We start from the raw sequence: 20,696 nt of genomic DNA, 5'->3' as shown, positions 1-20,696 counted from the left end.
CCCTTCACCATGAAAATGATCCCAGAAACCTGACAGTAGTACCAACGAATACCTCTGCACAGTGGACATATGAATAGATACTGATAAAGTCAATCTGAACTCTTCTCTTAATCCTTCCTGAGGCATTACATTTTTATTATTCAAACTGGAACTGTGCAGTCTCCTAGGCAAAAGGGTCTATTATTCTGTGCATATGTTTATGTTTGTGTATGGATGTAAATATATAAATAAACCACAGAAGAAACTAGGGCTCACCGTTCCAAAGACTAAGTGTTCCAAAACTCCTTGGCAGTCAGCAGACCAGATGTGTGTACTTTTAATATTTTGTTGTTGTTGTTGTAATTTTAAAGAAATGTTTAAAAACATTTTCATTGTCTGGAGAATATGATCCCATTTCCAAAGTGTGGCAGAGAAATGAAAAATGCTTGTAAAATCTATTTTTAGGCACTCAGATGCTGTTGCAAATTGTTTATGTATCAGTAAAAGGTATAGAACTGTACATCCAGAAAGAAATTAAGGCCCTAGTGCAGACAGAATAGCAAGATTTTGAGCAGAAGTAGCTCCATATTTTTGTGCACTCTGTTCTATAAGCTATAGTTTTGCATTTTTTTCATCAAATACATGCCTGATTTTTTTTGTACTAGGGCAATAGATGATTAAGGCAGTATATACCATGAAAGAAGACAATATCTAATAAATTACCCCAAGTAAGAGTTGTAATAGAGATTCTTGCAGCCTGAACTCCTGCCACAATATACCTGTCAGGCTCCTGAGGGCACTATTAGGCTACATTAGCCCTGATCAGCACACATTATTGCCATCAAAATTTGCAGGTTTTTCAGTGACTACAAAGAAAGTTCTGACTCCTTCACTGTTTCACACCTATTTTGGAGAGCCAGAGACCATCTGGCACATCAAGAGAAGAAACTGGGGTGTGACAGGGGCTGCCGGTTTGGGCTCTGTCTGGTCTGAGATTGAAGAGAATTTAAGAGCAAGGTTTAAGGATGTTACCTAGTGCTCTTTGTTCTTAGCCCAGACTATGCCCATGGCTGGGCTCCAAGTATTGCACTCGTCAGCAGTGTAGGCTCCTGATGTGCCTGACATGCAGGTGTTGCTCTCCCACAGCCCCAAAGCCCTCAGTCTCTGCACTGGGGTGGTCAGATCCTCACACCAGGGTGGTGCCTCCCAGCTCCACTGCTGCTCCCCCACGGCAGCCAGGGCAGTTCATGTCCTCCTCTCCTCTCCCTCAGGCCCCGCCATGGCCTGCCAAGGTGCCAGAGCTGTAGGATGACAGTCTCCATTCTCAGGGGGTTTGGAAGCAGCTGATGATCCCCTCCTGGAGAGGAGCTGCAGGATCCACAGGTGACAAGTGCGTGTTCAACTCAGGCACCCAGGCTGAGCTGGGGCTGTGTGTCAGCCATAAGGAGATGTCACCCAAGCCTCTGGATCAAGGGTGGGCTAAGACTATGAATATTAAAGTACGTATATCAGAAACAGCAGCCTGAATAAGGTCTGCGTAGTGGGATGGGCTTCAGGAGACAGTGGCACACACTACGTTAGAGCTAAATATTTTCATACTTGTGCATACTGAACTGCCTTGGATGGTGGATGGTCAGTTGCTGTTTCCTTCATTTATGGGCTGAAAAAGTCATGACCAATGTAACTGGACTTTATTATTTTTTTTCTTCTAGAAAACCTAATAAACCTCCTGTAGTAAGTTAAGTGCAGCTCCTGAGAGCAGCTCCTTGGGCTGGCTCCTGTAAAGCCTAAAATTTTCTCTTTCAGCAGTTTGGTCAGAGTCACCCATCAAGCTGTGAAGCCCCTATGACCCTTAATACACAATAAGCAGAGAGAAGTCCCCCTTTAAGATCAGTTTTCATGCTTTTTTGCAACAATGCAGAGAACTGTTAAACATTGCAGATGTCTCTGAACTATTTGTCAGGGATGAAACTGCAACTTTGCATTACCTCCACCTCCATTAATATGCTTTTAAGAGAAGTAGACCTTGAGAACTATGTGAAACATTTTTTTTTGCTTCCCCATAAAATGTCTTAGCTCACATTTAATTTTATCCATGATTATTTAGAATAAAATTACTTTCATCTACCTATAAACCCTTACCTGGTACATTCCTTTTCCAAATTGCTTTATTAATCCTTAGTTATAATTAATTAGAAATGGCACAAACAGAACAATCATTTTCTTAACTCTGGCCAACAGCTGGGCTTTAATAGACTACAAAGCATGACTTTGGTATCTGGATTTTATTTCTCCTCTGCATTCGCAATGTCACATTGTTGCAGAAGGCAAAAAAAAAAGAGATCTATTTCTGAGGGTCATTTTTAACTATATAGAGACAATGTTTTATTATAACTATGATGGATTAAAACTCGTGGTACATTATGCAGAAATAATGCAGGCAGACAAAGCAGTTAGAGCTTTATATTCACAATTATTAGTTGTGGGGTTTTTTTATAATTTTTCATAACCCTCTGCTGTAAGTATAAGTTTACTTGTGTGCTATTGGCAATATTGGTCTCTGGGCCATGTTTGTGGGACGCACAGATTATATGATGTGTGAAACAAACTGTGTAATGACAATTGATCTGGCAAAATATTTATGTTTAACAGTACAAGATACTGGTAATTGCTTGGTTTGGGGAGAGCATGATTTTTCCATGGATATTCCTCATATGTTTGCTGAAGCTGTGCTTCTTTGACTTCTTTCAGCCACCTACTGGAAGTCCTACTAATGATATAAAAGTCATATAAATTAAGTACCAGGGATGGAGGATCTTTCGGGTTCTAAATAGTAGGCAGAAGAGTGGAAGTACGTTGATAACACTGAAAATATTTGAAATATTTGCATTTTTTGCATATCACAAAATTAGTGTTTTTCCCCCCTGAACAACAGTGTTATCCCTTTTAATGATATTTTGCATTTAACCCACAGGGTAAAACTGAGACTGGTTTCCTAGTTGATATTATCATATTCTCAAGTTCACTGTATATCCTGCTTCAAAACAGAGAAGAATTAAATAATTCTGATCTTCTTCTCTGTCCAAGCATTTATAGAAGGTGCTTTGGAAGTTTGAGAAAATGACCTACTTCTAAATTAAAGAAATGCTTTATAATTGGATGTGGAGTTTTTCTAATGTAATCAGGATAAAGGATATAAAACTGTACAAAATAGAAAATCCATCATTTAGAGAAATATGAATGTACAATGCAAATGTAAGAACTATGGCCCAAGGACTATGAAAGTGATCTGATGAAAGAATTATAATGGAATCTCTTACAAAGGGGTTTGTGTTATTGACATCTTAGACATTTACATAAGTGTTCAAGGAAAGGAAAATGAGGACTAGTTCATGTAAAGGACATCCATTTCAGGAAAAATTAGAAAACACGGTAGAAAAAAAATTATTAAAGTCTAATGAATCATCAAGATATAGGAAGTTGCTGTCAAAACCTGTATTTCTTTTAAACAAGGAAACTTAACTATTTTAGAATAATTCTAAAAACCTTTCCTATTTCATAAATTCCTAACTAAGCTAATAATTTTTATATTGGTTCAAGAAGCAGAATTTCAGACCTATGGCCTAAGAAAAAAAGTCTACTGCTGCCCCCAGGTGCTTGTGTGACCTTGAACAATTCAATTTTTTCTGGATTTAAGATTCTGATTCCTAAGTCTAAGGGGCACAACCTTAGAGATAAGGTAAAGATTGTTGGTGATTTGTTGAAATACTACAATAATGGGTTACATGTGCCAATACAACTCACATGTTTGATGAATAAATACTATTTCATGATTGTTAAACATTTTAACATTGTTAACAATGGAAGTTAATTAGTGTTTTAGTTCTTCTCACTCTTTAGCCATCTTTGTTAATGCAGTCTTGGAAAGGTAACCCCTCTAAAAAATCCCGAACAAAACCAGCTTCTTTCTTCTACCTACAAAAGGGCAGATTGTCACTCAGAGAAGCCAATGATATTGTTGGAGGGCCCAAATATTCCATCCTCCCAACACTCCTCACTCTATTTTTTATATTTTGAATTGCACTTTTGTATGTTTTGAAACAGGTGCTGCAGATTGAGACTCACTTCCTAGCTCTCTGTCTACTGTAAGACCAAACATTCTGTAAGAACCCACTCCTTGAAGAAACCATAAACACTCATGTGCAAAATAGTGGTTGCTCAGTATAACAGTATTCCATTTTAACATAGATTCATGTGCATTATGTACTTTTGGGCTCAATTTTTGCTATTTAAGATAGGTCTAAAAATATTGACTTACACCTTAGGTGGGGTTCTTGTGTTAAACTGGTCCATTGCATCTGGAAAGGACCAAATGTTAAGAGAAAAAGGTAGGATCAGAGGTACTACGGCTACACATCAAGTTCCTTTTCAGTACCTACAATTCCTTGTTTTGAAAACTAGGAACAACCTTGATACTTTCAACCAACTATTGCTGAGACTAAAAATGGGAATTTCCCCCCAGTTTTATTAAATCCACCCAAGCTATATAGAATAAAGAACCATCTTTTTAAATACAGCCTTGTGCAGAATGCTGTAAACTGTCAGAAACACTTAACTTCATGCTGAAATATTTTATACCTACTCTGTCCTGCTCTTGATACTTGCTGTTGTGGAAAGGAAAGGACAAGCAAGGCAGTTAAAAGTCATCCTGACACCACCTGCACACACACAGACAAACTCATACACACAAAGAAAAGAAAAGAAATAGAGAAAAGAAAAGAAAAAAAAAAAAAAGAAGAATGTTTTCAATTATAAATAGTGAATTCTAAGACACAGCTGCAACATGTTTCTGAATTCTTTGTTTCTGACTGCTTTCCCTTCATGCCTTGAGCAACCAAAAGGATTAATTCTGGGTAGTTATTTAAATATAGTTACTTGCTTAAAATCCTCTGCCAAGATCAGAGAAAAGGGATTAGGATTAAACTGTTCTAATCAAAAGTAGTGTGGGTTGGTTGATTTTTTTTTTCTCTGATAGAAACTCCATTGCTTCAAGAAGCAAGTATTAACACTGTAGGGACTTCAGTGTTGTATACTACATATGTCTCAGCGCTAATAAATACCAAATACAGAAAAAGGTTGTTTTGTTTTTGTTGTTTTTTTTTTTTAGCAGTAAACTAATATGTTGCAAAATAACATCAGCACTAAGTGTGTTTCTATTTTTACCAGTTTGTAGAATAACTTGTTTGAATTCCTTACAGAAGTCATACACACCAAGTGTGCAGCTAGCTTCAGTTAGAGCTCATCCTTGGTGTGACTGTAATTGTAATAACAGCAAAAACCAGAATGTTTTCCTGTCATGTTTACTTTGCTTCTGGAACAGATGAGGTACAACAAAATTGTATATACAAAAGATGTCAAAGTAAGGATAACATCTTAAGATCATGCAGTCCCTTTAGGTCTTCATTTCCATTATTTTATACTGTTTTCTTTTTTTTTTTTTTTTTGAAAATGACTGCTAGCGACTATTTGCAGACATAATGACTCTTACTAAAGATGTTTAAATTCAATCTAGGTATTTAGTTAATTATTATTATTTAGTGTGCATGGATGTGGAAACACATTTTTTAATGAGGCATAATGGATATTTTAATGATGAATAGTGTGGACATATTGGTCTAAGCCATACTTCAGAAGGATATTCTGCATCTTACAGGGGTCACAGCAGGTTGATAGCTGTTTTCATTTAAACTGGTTGAACTGCTGCAGAGATCATGTGTTACCCATTCCTTTGCAGCATGGGAATCAGGAACCAATTTCTATTTCTGGGACAAATAGAAATTTTAATGCCTGGCTACCAAAACGCCATCTCCATTTAGTGCTTCCTGAAAGAGGTGTTACTGTATTTAATCCTCTAGTCTTCTGCATGATCTTGCACCCACAGATGCCGGTATTAAAGATGCTGCAGTTCTTCTACACTTGGAGAGGACCACTTACTGCAGATTATTTTCAAGTATTCTATTGCCCATTTATAATCAGAGAATGAATGGTCAGTGGATAAAAACGCAATAATGGGAGTAGCTGAGGTGTTCTCATGTGTGTCCATGGAGTGAGCAAGGTCCTAGCAGGTACTAGGATGTAGTCCCTGCTAATGTTTAGAAGTGTTTTGTGTGACGGTAGAAGATTGTCTGAGAAAGCAGAACTTGTGGAAGAGAACTGCAAGTATTTGTGCTAAGCATCTATGGGAAAGAGAGAAATTATGCATCTCAGTGTTGCTCTTCCTTAGTTTAATAAATTGTGTGGCTATAAGGCTGTGTGAGTACACTATTAAATGTATCCTTCCTTTCAGAAATTAATTGTAATCTCATTGAAGATAGATATGAAATATTTATTTGTATTTTTTCCATCACGTTGCTGAAACATCTTCTAGTAGTAGATGAAAACTGGCTCAGATATTGTGGAAACATTGATTGTTGGGATCATTATTGATGAGGAAACAGATTGGAAATGAAGGTTTTGAAAATATTTCTACAGACCCATGCAGCCATCTAGCAGTATGTTGGAGATAACTGAGGTGTTGATTTCTTGGGAGCAGAAACTGTCTCTTTCCCAGCATGTATGAATCAGAATCATGACTGGGCAGCATTAGCAGTACTACCAGCAGTAATAGTGTTGTTTAGCTGTGATAGTTGGCTAATCTGGCCTCTTGATAGCTCAGTTAAGCGGGGAAATTTGTAGAGGAGCTTTTTAGCCAATCTTTTGTTTCTTTGAATTGGAAAATTTCAAACAAGAAACTATTTGAATTTTTCTCCAAAATTTTGTTCTAGTGATTTTTATGTGCTTTTTTGATCTTTCTTGGGCTCTTTTTCTTTTTTTTTTCCTGCCTTCCTACTGTTTGTGCAAACTTAGCCCTTATCTGTGTTGCTTGGGGGATTGCTTGAATCCTGAGGCTATCTCTTTACTGACTTTTTTTTTATAGGAGAGGCACTAGTTAATGTTGCTATAAAGATCCCCTTTCTAGAAAAACTGGGTCTTGATATCATATTTTCCTTCTTTCAGCTTGAGAGGAAGGAAATTCCAGTTTCTGATTTTTGGATAATGCTGCTTGATTCGGTACTACTGGGCTCAAAATATATTATTTTATATGTGCCAACTCTGAGGAGTTAGAGTATTTTGAGCTTAAATTGCTGCACTATGATTATTTTGCTCTAGCATCATCTAGTTTTAGCACTGAAACAAAATAAAAGTTTATGCATCAGCACTGTGTGTAAAAACCCAAAAAGAAGTTTAGAAACAAAAATTTAATTACTTGGTAGCTGTTATTATTTTCAGTTATTTAACCTCTTTCAATTATTTAACCTCTTGTCTAAAACCCCATATTTCATCCTTTGAACAACCACTTCTCACAAAATGTCTTCTTACCACTGCCCTCTGCTCTGAATAATCTTTCCTGGTATTTCTTAGGGAGTCTCCTTTGGAGATAGTTTTTTGGGATACAAATGCAATTGACTTTCATTGTTCCTTGGGAAGCCATACTCTGTTTTTGGGGTTCCTGTCAGTCCTACTGGGCAAACAGATCACAAACAACAGACATTTTTTTTATACTTAGGTGTACCTTGCTTCTGCATGAGAGGTCATTTGATATTTTGATATGTTCTGAGTCTCAGAATCTCTGGAAAAATATTGGCACAAGTCATATAATTTAATTTAACTGAATGGCTTAGTTAATGTTAGGTGTGTTATTTGGTAAGGGTATGAAGAGGAAATCTGCCTTTCCCATCTTTTGGTGCAAGTTCATGTGACATAGACATTTTGTTAGCTATATTATGCTTCATGTTGTTAGCGTTCAGGGACACATAATCACGTAATCATTATATGCAGGTGCTTTTATTGAAGAGTTCTGGGTGTCAGGGGTGCACAAACCCAAATCTGACCCGACATGGGTTCGGGATGAACATGTTTTTATATTCTATTGTTAAATAACTTACATATTAATTATTAAACTTACATTGTTCTGCAGTATACATTGATTTCATCCAAGCATGGATTTCTCGTGATCCGCCTCAAACCCCTAACATAGTTTCTCATGATTCTTCTTATGACTAAACAATAATGACATCTAATTACTAAATAATCATCACATCTAACAATCATATCGTTTATCATATACTGATTACACAGGTGCAGCTTCACATGATCTAGTAACATGGCCTAATATTTCCCATGGCCGACCCTTAACATTTCCCAGGGTTTACCAAGCCTAACTTTATTTCTAACTCCCCGAATTTTCTATGATTTTAAAATCTTTCACTATCAATGTCAAAAAATGGCTTCTTGTGATTGTCTAAAATGAAGGATGATACCTTAATCTGTGACTATAACCAACACTATTCTTCCTCCTCTTTTCTGTATAGTACAATTCTGACTAAATTAAACAAGTAACGGGTCACTTATGCCCTCACATTTGTACCAGTTGGGTGAAGGTGTGGTTACAAAGAGCAACTTTTTTTTTACTTCCTGCTGTTTCCAAAAGGCAAAAAAGAAAAAAAAAAAAAGAGTCCAGCATTTCCCTAAAGAATTGTTGTCTGTGTCACAATAACTGGCACAGATTCCCATTATTTGAATAGTTGGCTCAATGCTCTACACATATGAAAATTCTCCTAGAGAAAAATATAGGACATAGTTTATCTGCTTTGGGCTTCCTTTGACAAAATAACTGATCTCATAATGCAGAGAAGATGATGTCTCAGTCTGCCCTTCGATGGAACAAGCGTATATACAAAAGGCTTTTGCTTGGGTCAAGTGGTTGTACCTTGCCATGAATTATTAACAGGAAGGTACAGAAATATCTTTGGTCTTCTGGCTTATGCATACACTTTCATTGTCTTGTTTAGAAATTAATTGAATCAATTTTTATACTGGATAGGGTCTCAGTATTGCCAAATGCTTTGTTTCGTTTTTCATGCATACAGATGTTTGAGTCTTAGTGCCTTCTTGCTTGGAGCCAGATGGAACTTATCCAAGATATGACTAGTCCTGCTGAGCTTTGGCACCTGACTGCTCTTATACTGTCAAAAACCTTGGTAGCTCAAGGTCCTTTGAGAGCATACATTGCTCTATTTTATGACTTTCTGGCATTGTTTTTTCTTTGTGTAGTCTGTCCCTAAAGAAAATGTTACTTTTTTCCCTCTGGGAATGGAGGCATGTAAGTTCTTCTACCCAGTGTAGCAGTGTGATTTTTTTTTTTTTTTATTTAGTTGTGGTGTGACTTGTATAAAATTAAACATGATGGGGAATTGTCCTATGATGCAGCATTCCCTAGTTACTGAATAGACCCAATGTGGATGCCAATTAACTCTTGAGAAGGTTTATATCATTGTGCTCTAAAATTATCAATTCAGTGCAGGTCAGACTAACAGATTGTCTTTTTCACAACTCAGCAAGGATTTGGGATTTTAAAACAGGTGCATAAAAATATTTTGTAGTCTAGCTGACTCATTCAGGTTTGCTTTTCTTCTCTTTTAGCCTACCAAAGATGTATCAGGAATTCTCAAGAGGTTACCCAGTGTATTCAAGCCTCACTGAAACTGAACAGATGCTTTTCATCTTTGTTGAAGCTAGATTCCTAGGAAATTCATTAGCATTTTTCATGAAAATCCCTTGCCTTTATGTTTGTATCCAGGTGACAGTGGTAAAAATGGGGAATGCAGTCTTTGTTTTCCATGACTTATTTCTCGTTTATTTAAAGCTATGATTTCCTCTTCAGATTTTCTATGCACTGATAGCTACAGTCCTATAAGCTTCTACACTTGTGACTTACACGTAGATTGTATGCGAGATGTTATGAGAGAATGTGGTGCAAGATCTTAATGCTGAGTCTCAAATCTTTGGAACCTATGTTGTAGAGATTTTTCAGCTGCCCAGCATGGAATGCGTGCCGAAGGCTGAAAAGAACATTGTAGCTTGTACATCTGTGTCTTAATTTCTCCACAACATGATCTTTAATATTCTTCAGATACGTATGGCACTGCAGGTCAGCCCCAAAGGAGCTGATCATTGTTGAGAAGAGTAAATCATGAGATAGTTAATTTTCCAGACAAAGTGGCAGTGTTCCGGCAATGGGGAATAGTTTGAAGCTGTGAAATCTTGTTCTGAAGTGACAGAATCAATGTCCATGACACAGATTTGAATGCTTTCCTATTAGGCAGTCAAACCTGTTGCTAGAGTACCAAGGGATCATCTTAGCTAATCACTGACATTATCCATGACAGGAGGCTGTGAGGCCATAAATAACTTACTCAGGATATTTATGTGGGAAATGTTGGTGGACAGAGTTGTTCTTTCAATGCTTTATGTGGATTCATAGTACTCCTTACAGAACATCAGAAATTCAGACAATGCAAGGGCAGTCTGGAAAACCATTTTCAATCTTGAAATAAATCTTCCTTTATCAAATGCTGCTCTCAGAAGCATTGTAAGAACCATAGGGAGTCAGAGAGAATAGACCAGGCATTCATGCATGGTTTCAAAATACCATAATGCCTTACCTAGAGTCTGAGTGGTGTTTGCCCTGTAGTACAACCCCAAAACACAGATGTATCAAGTCCAGTGCTTGCTGTCATTGTTGCATTTGCTTCACCTGCCCAGATCACATACTTCACTGTACACACACAAAGCACATTCCACTCCCCGGGTTCTGCCTGAAGGCTGATGGCGTGCCTTGGCAAAGGAGGCATAAGCTGCCTCATGTAACCAAATCCATGCACAGAACCTTCTCCTCTGAAGCTGGGGGGACAAGGGCCACACTAGATAAATTGTTGTGGTGGTCGTAGCTTGCTGTTATGCAGTATCTTTCCTGAGAAGCCCATGGAGCTTCACTTGTTCTGACCCCGTAGATTACCAGACAGATTCACAGACATGGAAAATACACACATGCTAATCTGTATTCATATAAAATGCACCAACTTAAAAAAATTTGGCACTATACCCCAATGGACAGAAGATTTTGTAAAACTAACATTTTGAATTTATATAATATACAACAGAATGATTATATTGCGCTAATAGAAAAAAAGGAAAATGAGGTTGCATGCTATTTAAGTAAAACAAGTTAAAATGACTCTAGGAACTCCATTGGATACATTCCCAGCTGGGTTATATTGTTTAGTTCCATTGATTTGAGTGGAATTATTCCATTATGAACTGCGTGAATAATTCACTAGGATTTAATTTTTGTGCTAAAATCAAAACACAAAGAAATTATCATAGTTATGTTCAGCCTGTTGCTGTACCCATCCAAAAGCCTGTGCAGAGGGAAGGTAGGTGGATTTTCTTTGATATCATTTGCATCAGCACCAGAGAATTTAGCCCATATATTCACATTCAAAGGTAGATCTGTGTCATGAAAATCTGGTTATCTTCTTATTTACAGAGGTTCTACAACACACTGCTGAAATGCTAACATCTTATCTTTGCAAGACCTTAAAAAGTATATAAAAAGCTTAAAAGACACAATAAGGATTTGTCTATATCCAAACAACATAATTTGAATTCAATTTATAAAACAAGTATATTTATAAAATTTATACCATTAATATTTATACTCAATAAATACCTTAAATATGTAATCAAAACATTTTAAAAGTTTTTTAACTGTTTTTTTTTAAATAAACATATTTCCTACCATTCATTAAGGTTTCAGTTCTTTTTCCTTTGAAGGAAAGAAGACTGCCAAAATACAGAATTAAAAAGATATATGTTCCTTTATTCTCACAACTTCCAAGTGAATTTATTCAACTATAGGCTAGATCTTTTTCTGTCTCTGGTAAACTTTGCAATTTTTGGATTTTACCCTGATGCCATACATATGCTTTCCATTCAATTTTTCTGCTCAGATTTATGCAAACTTCTTAAGTAATGGGTTACCCCAAATGAGTCAAATGTTGCACATTTGACAGATGTGCAACATGCCTATGCTTCTTTGGTGATTAATTATGTGGATTACACATTTAGTTCAGAAAAAACATTCCTCCACTGGTTTCTAATGGGTAATTTATGGCCCACTCTGTCCTGAGAAACACACATGACTCAACACTTGATGGGTCTGTGCTGAAAATGCTCAACAGTTACCTGTAAACTTCTGAGGGAAATGAATAGGAACACTGTGAACAGGACCTGTGAAGTTTGGCTTTTGCAAATCATCTTTTTTCTATCTCTTATCTTTGTGCTTAAAGCTTTTCTATTGACACCTTTGGCAGAAAATAAACAAACCATATTTTTAACAGCTGCAATTTTTCAAAGGAGAGTTCCACCTTTTTCAGGACAGACAATTGCTCAGCAGTGGGTAAGGTTGGAAGGGAAAAAGGTAGAGTCATCTGGTCCAACCTTCCTGCTACAGAAACTTAAGGGAAAAGAAAAATTCCATGACTTAGGAAACTGAGGTAATGCACAACTTACTGTTCTGCTTAAACTGAATTGACTCCCAGTCCTTAATATTTGTAGAGGAAATATATATTTAGGTGTAGCAACAGTTAAACTACAATGTATGTTTAAACTAATACAAAAGTCTGTATTTGTGTAACAAATGTGTTTAAGTAATAATTGATCCTGGTTAATCTAAAAATACAACCTTAAAAACCATTACTGATGAAATGTTAAGCCCATTTCTGGGCAGAATCTAACACTGCCACACCACAAAGTACTAATGAAGCCATTACACTCCTTATATGCTAGATTTCTATATCAAAGTGTTAAAACAAATGTAAAATCAGAGGAATTTACACATGAAGCTGCTCCTTTCAGGCTAGTGAAAAAAAAGATGCAGCCTTTTTTTGTGATTTACATTATTATAGATTTATTATTATTTCTTTATTATATATTTATGATAGATTTATTCGCCTTTGAGGTAATTGTTATTAGTGGAGAAACTATCTGGTTGTCTCTAATTTCCTTGTCCAAATGGACATTTTTCATGCAGCCATCTCTTTATATGGCCACAGGGAGCCTTTTTTTTTCTCTACTTTTTGACTTCTGTCTGGTGTGTGGTGTTTGCAAGGCCTGCTGCTTTCCTCACAGCCCAGCAGCTGTCTCTTTTTTCAGTTGCTTCCACAGACCCATGGGACACAATTATTTCAGAAATGTTCATTTTAATAGACTTGTTATTCCTATACAGTGTATGTTTATTTGGAAGAATTTGAATGTAAATGTCTAAATGTGTCATTTGATCCATACTGCTGGAGTCCAGTTTTCATGTGTTTTTAAGCCTTTGGCATTCTCTATTATTCTGAGTTTCATCTTTGATGCACTTGAGATATCCTTGTCTTGTCAGGTTATGTTGAACTTTTCAATTCTGATATTACAAAAGCAGTTCTACTTTTGACATTTGCTTCAGACTTTCCTTTGTGATGGTAATTCTGAGATATCTGAATGAATCCACTCATTCAAGTTTCTAAACTTTGATGTGGATTTCTTGTTGCATATGAGAATTTTCCATTGTCCTTTATGTATTTTTTTACTCCTGTTTGATTACCAGTCCATGGGTAGTAGCTTTGTTTTTAGATCTGCTAGCTATGGTTCTTTTTCTTCCGATCACGTTGATACAATCTAAAAAGTAGAGATTATAGATCTTTTACTACTAGCTGAAAATGTTGTCCTTCCAGAATTTTCACTTTGGATTTGATACATTCAAGGAAAATATGAATAGAGATGCCGCCAGCAGAAATCATTCAGTCAGTTCTTGTCAGAATCATTTACTTAACATGCACGCTGTGAAGATTACATGTTACTAAAGCTTTTAAATTCTCATGCAATCTGAACTTGCAGGTTTTTAGGAGAGAAACATTTGCATTTGCCTGTGAAGTTGAAGGAACTGCCTTTCCCCATTCTGTGTTGATGGAATACTACTTTACATAAACATTTCCAATTTTACCTTTGCTATTAATTTGTTTTTGAGGCCTGAAGTATTTAATAGAGCCATAGTCCTATTTTTTCTACAAGGAATTTAATAACTTGCAATATGCTTTATGTCAGCGTTCCCTTCAGACCTTAATTGCTGTTTGGTGGAACTTGCGCTCTTATCTAATATGTGGAGCAGGTTCCACATCTGCTTTGAGAGAAGGACAACACTCTAATGAGCAGGTTATAAAAACACTTGCAGCCTATTCTATGCCAAGACATATATTGGTATTTAATCTACCTCAGAGGAGAGAAACAGAGTTGTCACCTCAAAACAATCTGGACGTCTATGGTCAGGGCACACTTGGGCTGGTAGGCAAGGGATCTGATTTCTAGTCAATGGAGACAAAAATGATTTAATCCTGGGTCTCTCAAATCCCCAAAGACTGTACTAACTTATGGGTATTTATTGAATAAATTAAGAGGCAAGAAAATGGGGCAGTGATGCTGTTTACCTTTTTCTCCTTTCTTGAAAGGTCTGACCTGATTTTATCTAATAATCTCAGGAGATGGTTCATAGTTGTGGTTCTTGGAAAAGAATGGAAATCTAGTTTTATACAGGTGCTGAGTTGATAAACAAAAAAGTTTCTAAGTATAGTACATAGATGAGTTCAAGCACAGCTGGTGTACAGAGTGGCTCAGAGATACTTGTATGTTCTAGGTGAGATATTTATTTTAATAAAGAACTGCAACCAAGCTAATAAGTCTTGACTGTCAGCCAGCTCTCCTGCCTAGTGATGCACATAAAAGCGCTACATACTAGTGTGGTCTAAAATATATGCCTTGTCCTAGTCTTCTTCATACTTTAAATTCTGAGTCTGGACTTAAGTTTCCCATTGTCCAGATGCCAGTATTTGCTGTATCCTTTAAAGACTAAAGCAAGTTCTGTCCTGGCTTTGGACACTATGTAAATATACATGAATTGATGAGGCTAACACTAGTCCAACCCCCTCTCCTAGTCTCAGTTTGATATAGGCTTATTTCAAATGTATTCAGTTTTTCATGCAGCTGCTACTCAGATTAAACATTGGACAACAGTGTCCCTCAGTATCAGTCATGCTTAGCTCCTACTTTACAAGTTGTCATACGCCTGACCATGCAGTGAAAAACTCACAAATTTTTAAATGATTTGTTATTAGTGAGTAGCTGAGAATTCATATACCTTTGGCTTGGAAAGAAAAAAAAGCTATTGAGAGTTAACAATTTATTTGCCTCTCAGAACTCATCATAGGGAGCTGCTAGCCAGAGGGAAAAAATAAAAATCAGTGTGCTGAAGTTCAGTGCAGTTGCCCAAATCCCATTACAAATTCTGACCTCAGTCCTCTTCCTTTAAAACATGCTTATTGTCTACCTGTTTTAATCCATGTTTAATGATCACCAACTTCCTGAACATTGTCAGTGATCTGTTAGCTGATGTACCTGGACCAGATGATGGAAAAAACAGAAAGGATTGGATTCATCAAGGGTAATGTTTGTGCCCAGGGCTCCATTCATAGTCAGTGGAGATGTAGTCAATATAGTGAGTAGAGTCTGAAGTGCAATTTGTTTCATCTTAAAGCAGCTGTCTAAGAGAAGTGAAATGAATCAAACCTTGAAAGTGCTCATTACTCTCCACTGAGCTGAGAGGGAGCCAAGGGGGACTAGCTTCCAAGCTTCCATGTAAGCAGACAGATATCAAGCATTAAATGATTTGAGCCCCATCCCACACAAATAGCATCGTTTAGCAGATGTGGAAAAATACCTGAGATTTAGTCACAAACAAGCCTACTTCGTTTGAAGGCTGACTGACCAATTTGGACAGAAAGTATTACACATGCAATGCAAACTGCTTGAGTTCGGGCACACAGTTACATTCCATTGGTGCAGGATGCCCTGCATCAATTTGGGAAGAGGTAAAGAAGGGGAAAAAGCTGAAAAAAGGAATATTATTCCATGTAGTTGAAAAAGGGAATATTATTCCATGTAACTAAACATGTCTGAGTTGAAGCTATGAGATTTCAGTAATACTTTACAACTAGACTTGTTCAGCTAATGTTGCTTAAAATTATGGCTGTTCTGAGTGCAGTGCCAGAATTCTTAGGCATGTAGAGCTTCTCTTGCCATGCAAAGTGGTTTGGAGCTATAAAATTATGATTTTCTCTTTGTGACTGCATTCCTAAAACTTGAGTTTAGTTTAGTATTGAACCTTGCATATCTACTTCAAGTTCCTCAAGTTAAACTCTAAAACTTATAAAACATACTTTATGTATGAAAATCACTTTTCTCACGTCAAAAGCAGAAAAAGAAAAAAAGAAAGAAAGGTTAATGTAGAAAAGTAATTCATAGCAAACCCTTTGCCCTTGTAGTCTTTTGTAATCAGAAATTTGTGTCCTTCTTCACCCTATGTTAAATAAGAGGGAGAAAAGGAAAAAAATACCCAAGCCCCTTGATTTTATGAAGTTAGGAAATGATCATAGGAAACAAGGATTTTTGTTTTTTGGTGTGAATTGGCATAGGCATTATGATGAAGTTAAAATGCATAGCTTAATTGAAAAATGTGATAAACAAAACCCCTAGAAGGTCTCAGAATAATTTTGCCTGGTAGCAGTGACAGTCTGCTATCATTGGGCACTAAATCTACTGCAAATTGCTGGAGAGGAAAGGAAAGGAAAGGAAAGGAAAGGAAAGGAAAGGAAAGGAAAGGAAAGGAAAGGAAAGGAAAGGAAAGGAAAGGAAAGGAAAGGAAAGGAAAGGAAAGGAAAGGAAAGGAAAGGAAAGGAAAGGAAAGGAAAGGAAAGGAAAGGAAAGGAAAGATGGAAGGAACCCCTCACTGAAGTTAGTTGTCCTTCTATTCCTTCCACCTTGTTTCAGCCCAGTTATAATGGGGAAAAGTCATTCTGTCTAATTAGCTTGAATACAGCTGTATGGAAAAACAGCCTATACAGTGAATTTGATTTTTTTTTTGTTCCCCTGGTTTATTATTGAAATATTTAAAATAAAAGGAAATCCTGCAGAGCAAATTGCTATGGAAAACTCATGGAAAATATTCTTGATTTTTTTCTTAGCTGTTTTGCTGTCAGATAAATTCTAAACACCTAATGTTAGACAGGAGTAGACAGTTTTTAATTACAGGACAGAAAATGTTGAAATACCCACTGCAACTCCATCATCTCTGGCTAACCCTCTCCTATTATTAAGGCAGAAAATTTTCTGAGATTTGTGATAAAGTTAGCTCTTTGCATGCACTTGTATGTTTTTCATATTAGCTTTGCTAAGAAAAGCTCCATAAGTCCACACTTATGCTGTGTTTTGAAAAAAGTCCAATGCATGATCTGACTGTGTGTAACATCTAGTGGTGTAAAAGAACTCAAAAGAGTGCCCATCAGATTCATGTGCAGCACCATGGCTCCACTCAGCATTTCAATTCGCATTTTAATAAACACATTAAGGAGGCTCAGTTGTTGTTGGACCCAGGTTACGTCTAATTTCTCATTTAGATGGTGAAGAAAAACAGTATGTTTTGCCCTAAATTGTCAGTCAGTATATTAGCTCAGTCTATCTCTTCTCAGTGCCTTTTATATTAATAGGGAGAGTTATCCACACGGGCTTTATTTACAATATACTGTGTTTATAGTCCCTATTGTACACCTTGCTAGAGCTAACATTTTAATAATGACGAGGAACAGCTGGCCACAGACTGTTGTTTCTTGTTAAAAAGACATGTTTCACAGGCTTTTGGGGATTCTATATACTAAGACAATACATTCTACTGACATTTTGCCCTTTTCATTTTCCTTTAGCTCTTCACTTGTGGAAAATCTAGGGTTCAGGGTTCTAACAGAACATTGAAGTGCTTTTGAGAGAGAACCAAGGAGAAACCTACTTTGGGTCATTAAAGATCCCAGTGAACTCTGAACAACAAAAGATGTGTCCTGGACAGATTTCAGCTTGTAAACTGCACTCTTATCTATTTAATAATGTATTTTCAACAAGGTAATCTCCCCTTAAAAACTCTGTAAAGGGCTGTACTATGCTACTGAACCTATGATGACCACTGTATGCTACTCCAAGAATGGCTTCCCTCTAGATGTGGATATAATTTCTTCATAGTGATTTCAACTAGGAGAAGATAAATAATGAGTATGTTACTAGTTACATCAGAAGCTTGTTTTCCATTTATACAGTTTAGCCATCATAGGAGGTCCATCTGAAGAATCATTAGTTTTGGTTTTATTGGTTAAAAGACTTGATGCTGTGATGTAAAAATATTTGTGCTCATCTACTTAGTCTAAAATGGACTGGTTTTGGTATTTTGTCATTCTAAAAAGAAGTGGATCTAAACTTGAAAGCATGTTTATGAGTTGAAGGGTTAAATATTGTGGAGGGCTTCTGCAGTTTCTATTCAACACCTGATTGGAATCAATGGAAAACTAGCAGAGTTTATGGTGCTGCATCAAAAGACCAAATAAGTTGGCTAAAAATTCAGAGGTCACCTTCTCTTCTTCTGTGAACTGCTGCAAATTTTGGTGATGACTGTTTAATGTTTCTCAAGCTTGTGACCATTTTTGTTGTTCTAAGTCTGTGAGAGGGACTAAGGTTCAAAATGGATGGTCAACATTTATGTAGCACTGGGATTCACCACACAGAAATATATAATTCTGTGACTTAGTGAAGTACTGCAAGTGTTTTGTAGTAGTATTTTGGGTAGGAAAATACATATTTCCCAATATAAATTTTAGAGATTGAATAAACAAAAAATATATTTAAACTATATTTACAGCTGTATTTAACTAGACATTTTGCATAAATTGTAGCTGTGCATGGAATCAAACCATGCAGTCTGCTGAATGTATTTTAAAACAGGTAAAGATTACCCAGTATACATGTGCAAAAGAGAGATCTTTCCGTGTTTTACATGACTCAAACAGGACTTGGGCGCAGTGCCTGCAGACTGAAGTTCCTGCCTGATGCAAATAATGGTGCCATCTAACCCAAAGAAAAATTAAAGACATAGAAAAAAAAATAAAAGGAGTAGGAAATGCTACTTGCAGTCTATATTGTTCAGAGATGCAAGGTCTGGAGATTTAGTCAGAATTCTTCCCAATACTCCCTCTGCAATCACCACTTTCTGTCATACCCCCCAGTCAGGGCTATGACCTATGCTCATTGCAATATGAAAAAACACATTCTAATTTATTACTGTTTTCTAATCCAATATATGAATGTATTCAACCAAAACAAACAATTTTTTCATATATATATATATATATATATATATATATATATATATATATATATATATATATATGAATGTTTGTTATTGTATTTAATGAGGAGTAAAATTTAACAAGTAACAAAATATTCCATAAAGCTCTTGTTGTATTTATTTCTTTTGTATTCATCTCATTTGGCTTTCATTTTTGTTTCACCTTGAATTTGGTCAGCCCTGAAATTCAGAGCTACGGCATTATCTTTGCTAGTTTTCTGAAAAAGCCCAAAGAAAACAAATAGATATTTGAGTTGGTGTGTCATCATTAGAATGCTGTTAAGAGAACACACTTGAGATATGTAAAGGACCTAGAGCACATGTCATGTGTAGTGTCTGAGGGATCTGGTGTCGTTCAGCCTGGAGAAAAGATGGCTCAGGAGAAACCTTATCACTCTCTATAACTACCTGAAGGGAGGTTGTAGCGAGCTGGGAGTCAGCCTCTTCTCCCACATAACAATTGACAGGATGAGAGGAAATGGCTTCAAGTTGCACCAATGGAGGGTTATATAGATATTAGGAAAAATTTCTTCACTGAGAAGGTTGTCAAGCATTGGGATAGTCTGCCAAGGGAGTCATTGTCCCTGGAGACATTCAAAATGTAAGTAGATACAGCACATCTGGAGAGAGTCAGGGACATATTTCTGCTCAGAAAAGTGAATAATGAATCCGTAGCTTGTAATAAGTTTCTCAGTTTGTATTTACAAAAGGTTATGAATGGCAAAAAAGAATATCATTACTTACCCCTCCCCTTCCTCCAATCAGGACATGGGGGAAAAAAGAACTGACAGGACAGACCAGTAGGAAGTGCTTCACGCTGGAAGAGGTACATCCAGAAGGAACTGTGGCTCCTGGACGTCCCCTGCCAGAGCAAAGGAAATTACTTGTGAGTAGCAATGGAAGAAAAGGGTGAGAAACAGAGAGGCTGAAGGAAATCCGGACACCCTCACCCCACCCTCCTGAAGTGCATGTTGCCTCACAAAAGGGACTGAATGTAGCCTGTGTCAATAACCTGGAGGATGAGCAAGAGGGGAAGAGAGTAGGCGACTGTAGTGAAGCTGAGCTTGGGAAATGGGGAAGAAAGGTACTTTCCCCAAGAGTTTAAAAGTTTGCTATTTTGTTTCCAAATACCCAAGTCAATAACTAAATGTTTAAAATTAAATTAAATTCTCCAAGTCTGTTTTGCCTGTAACAATACTTGGTTTGTGTTTTCCTTCTATTTTTTTTCCAAATGCATGAGTTTTCTCTCTGTTTTTCTTATTTTCTCCTCTGCCCTTCTGGGGGGAGGAGAAGGAGTGAGTAGCTCTGTGGGTTCTTGGCTACTAGCTGGTACCAAGTCACTATAGCCTTCCCAGACTCCAAAATGAGATTAGGACTTCTATATTCTGTTGTAGTTTTATGTGTTAGGGACCATAAGGCAAAATCTTTCTATGTACAAGGTTGAAGTAACTAGGAAGGTTCACTTTCGTCATTAAAACATTGCAAGTTTTCTGTACGTGCTTGGATCTTGATACACAGCAAA

Source organism: Motacilla alba, chromosome 2, assembly GCF_015832195.1.
Source record: "Motacilla alba alba isolate MOTALB_02 chromosome 2, Motacilla_alba_V1.0_pri, whole genome shotgun sequence".
In the NCBI taxonomy this organism is placed as follows: Eukaryota; Metazoa; Chordata; class Aves; order Passeriformes; family Motacillidae; genus Motacilla; species Motacilla alba.
The sequence above is the reverse complement of the archived record's forward strand: the minus strand, read 5'-3'. Positions refer to the sequence as shown.